Below are 4,453 nucleotides of genomic sequence, written 5' to 3'. Positions count from 1 at the left end.
TAGATTCTGCGTGGTGTTCGGAAAAGGTGACAGTGAGTGGTTTGGTGGGACTGCACCAGCGTTGTGTAATGTCACCATGGTTGTTCAATATGTATGTGGATAGAATGGTAAGGGAGGCAAATGCGAGGATGATAGACAAGGGTTTGGAGCTAATGAGAGAGGGTACAGTAAAGTTGGAAATACACTAGTTTTTGTTGATAAATTACATTACGTTTATGACTGAAACGAAGGATAGATTAAAGCAGTTGGTAGATGAGTTTAAAGAGGTATGTAAAACAATAAAGATGAAAGTAATATAGATACAGTTCACATGAAACCCAAGACAAAATGCTACACAAAGTTGAACTACAACTTACCTCTCCCGACGTCACAATCTCAAACATTAATTGATTTTAACGTCTGTTTTGATTATCTATTTAATTCTACTGTCGTTTCTTACATATACGGTATATATATATATATATATATATATATATATATATGTATATATATATATATATATATATATATATATATATATATATATATATATATGTATATCTTTTTCAACCACATATCACTTTTAATTCCGTACCATCGCAAACGAGACTGAGAATCGCTCGAAGGAGGTATCCGTTGGAAATTGAAACGTAGACGAGCCGAGGATTCGAGCCCAGCTAACCCGTAGCAAAGTTACATTGACGTATATATATCATTCAGTATAATTGACGTATATATATCATTCAGTATATATATATATATATACATATATATATCATTCAGTATATATATATATATATATACATATATATATATATATATATATGTATGTATATATATATATATATATATATATATATATATATATATATTTATGTATATATATATGTATATATACATACATATATATATATATATATATATATATATACACATATATACACTGCATAATATATACATTTATACATATACTAAGGCTTTTTCCCCCTTACAAGGGAGGTAGCCAAAAAGAAAAAGGCATAAAATCATTCCCACCCATTCCATTCCTGAATACACTCCACACCCCTCCACCCTCCCTCTCATCTTAGCACCTCCTGGATGACGGGTCATCCCTGCACCTTGTCCACTGCCCTGGGTCAGAAGCAGTGTCGCAAGACACAGCACATCCACAGCAAGGCCGCTTCATTAAATCGGCGACCCCCCTTCTCCGTCCCCCCATGCATAAAGGAGAAAACGGGGAGAAATCCCTTCGGGCTGCGTCAAAATTTGCTCACACATACTACCTCACCCCCCATCCCTCCGCCCATTCCACCTCATGCATCACATCATCCATATACAACAATTCTCCATTCACCCTTGTCTTCTGTCCTCACATATACTGTATAATATATATATATATATATATATATATATATACAGATATATATATATATATACATATATATATATATATATATACGCACGTATATATATGTAATATATGTATAAATATATTATATATATATATATATATATATATACGCGTATATATTTGTATATATATACATATATATATATATGTATATATATATATACGAGTATATATTTGTGTATATATATATATATATATATATATATATATATATATATATTTGTGTGTGTGTGTGTTTATGTGTGTGATCATTTATGAGTGATATAGAATTCTTTCCGCAGATCAGAAAAATATTTTCACTGTATAATAGTATAATATATTTCACTGTATAATAGTAATGTCTATGTAGGGTTTTGATTGAGAGGATTAGGAGAGGAACAGAGGGAGTAATTGGTGAGGAACAGTGTGGATTTAGGACATGTAGGTTGTGGTATGACAGATATGTGGGAAAGGTTTAGGAAAAGTTAAGGATTTTTTGGGGCCTTTATGGATTTGGAAAAAGGCTTATGACAGGGTAGATAGGAAGGCACTGTGGATGGTATTGCAGATATATGGGATAGGAGGATAGCTGGTAAGAGAAATCAAGAGTTTTTGCGAGAATAGTAGACCCTATTTAGAATTATAAACGGAGAGAGTGAGTTGTTTGATGTAAAGGTGGCACTTCGCCAAGGATTTGTCATGTTACAATGGCTGTTTAATCTATATATGAATGTGGTGGTGCGAGTGGTAAATACAATAGTAATGGGCCGGGGATTGAAGATGGTTAGAGAAAACAGTGAAAAAAATGGGAGATAAGCCAGTTGTTGTTTGCTGACGACACTGGACATGTAGCAGGATCAGAGGAGGGATTAAGGAAGTTAGTGACAGAGTTTGGGAAGGTGTGCGAAAGAAGGAAGTTGAAGATAAGTGTGGGTAAGAGTAAGGTGATGAGATGTAGTGCAAGGGGAGAGGATGATAACAAATTGAAAGTGAATATTAAGGGAGAGAGGCTGGAGGAAGTGGATAGCTTTAAATACTTGGGGGCGAATGTGGCGGGAAAGGGAGGAATGGAGGCGGAGGTAAAATGTAGATTGAGAGAAGCATGTAAATGCCTTAAGTGATTAAAAAGTGTAATGAGAAATAGACATTTGGGAATGGATGCAAAGAGGAGATTGTATGAAGGGATGGTTGTGCCGACAGCACTGTATGGGGCAGAAACATGGAACATAAGAGAGGAAGAGTTTATATGTGTTTGAGATGGAATGCCTGAAAAGTATGGTAGGGGCTACTAGGCTGGACAGAGTGAGAAACGAGGAGGTGAGTAAGAGAGCGGGGTTGGAAAGGGAGTTGGGAGATAGGGTTGATGAAAGAGTATTTGGATGGTTTTGATACATGGAAAGAATGAGTGAAGAAAGATTAGTAAAAGAAATGTGGAAGGCAGATGTGGAAGGAGTGAAGATGAGGGGGAGACCAAGGATAAGATGGATGGATGGGGTAAAGGGGGCACTGGGAAAAACGGTGGTGTCTGTTGAGGAAGGAAAGGAGAAGACAGAAGATATGGATGGAGAATGTTTGTGTATTAATGATGCTGTGATGTATGGAAAGGAGTGGGTGGGGGATGGGGGAAGATTGTGTGAATTATATTTTGTCGCAGACCAAAGGTATTTCTTCCCGTCTTCTCTTTATCTGCATGAGGGGGTGGAAAGGGGGATCACCGATTAAATAAAGCGGCCTTGCTATGGATGCACTGTGTCTTGCTGCATTGTTTCTAGTCCAAGGCAGTGGGCGAGATGCAGGGATGACTCGTCATCCAGTAGGAGCCAAGAAATGAGGGAGGGAGAGGGGTGAATGGGAGTGGAGTATGAGGGGATGAAATGGGTGGGAGTGGATTTATGTCATTGGCTTTGGCTACTTCCCTTATAAAGGAGAAAAAGCTCTTGTTATATGTATGTATGTATGTATGTATGTATGTATGTATGTATGTATGTATGTATGTATGTATGTATGTATGTATGTATGTATGTATGTATGTATGTATGTATGTATGTATGTATGTATGTATGTATGTATGTATGTATGTATGTATGTATGTATGTATGTATGTATGTATGTATGTATGTATGTATGTATGTATGTATGTATGTATGTATGTATGTATGTATGTATGTATGTATGTATGTATGTATGTATGTATGTATGTATGTATGTATGTATGTATGTATGTATGTATGTATGATAGTATCATATACACAGTCTTCAAATTTATTTCCCCCCTGAATTGCCTCTGAAGATCATGTGCAGGAAAATGTTCGTCGGGGAAATAACAGGAGGAAACGAAATTATGACAAAAAATCATTTGAACATCCATCTCTTGCCAGGCTGGAAATCCCGAACCAAATAGAGACTGTTTGGTGAAGGTCAGTGGAGAAGGGTGAAGCGACGAGTGGCGTGATGTTATGAACCTCTTGCTAGAAAGCGCTGTAATATACCAAAGACAGGCTTAAGGAACCTCAACTTTCACTCTGAAAAGACGTAGAGTGCGAATTGATTCAATAGAGATATTCAAAAGGGTCAAGAGCTTCAACAAAGTCATCATATAAAAACAACAGGGCAGGAATCGAAGGAATGAATTTTATTCGGAGAAATTTAGATTAAAAATAGGCAAGAATTGGTTTACTAATAGAAAGGTTAACGAACGGAATATAATATATATATATATATATATATATATACATATATATATAATGTATATATATATTATATATACATATATATGTATGTATATATATATATATATATATATATATATATATATATATATATATTTATTTATTTATTTATTTATTTATCAACGGCCATACTAGTAATGGCATCTTGTGACCATTGACCTTTTGAAGTATTGTAATTTGAAAACAGTTTTATTAATGAGAACTCAATAATTTTTCTTTTGAAACTACAATGTGAATTGTATACTGTAGCTGCATTCTTCCAATCTATTCTGTGATCTAAAAGACTAGAATGGAGGAATACAGCTGATTTTTCTTGGCCGTATTTTAAAGAATTTTTATGTTCTTTGATCCTAGT

Source organism: Oratosquilla oratoria, chromosome 10, assembly GCF_046742065.1.
Source record: "Oratosquilla oratoria isolate Oo_2021 chromosome 10, ASM4674206v1, whole genome shotgun sequence".
In the NCBI taxonomy this organism is placed as follows: domain Eukaryota; kingdom Metazoa; phylum Arthropoda; class Malacostraca; order Stomatopoda; family Squillidae; genus Oratosquilla; species Oratosquilla oratoria.
Note: the sequence above shows the minus strand (reverse complement) of the source record.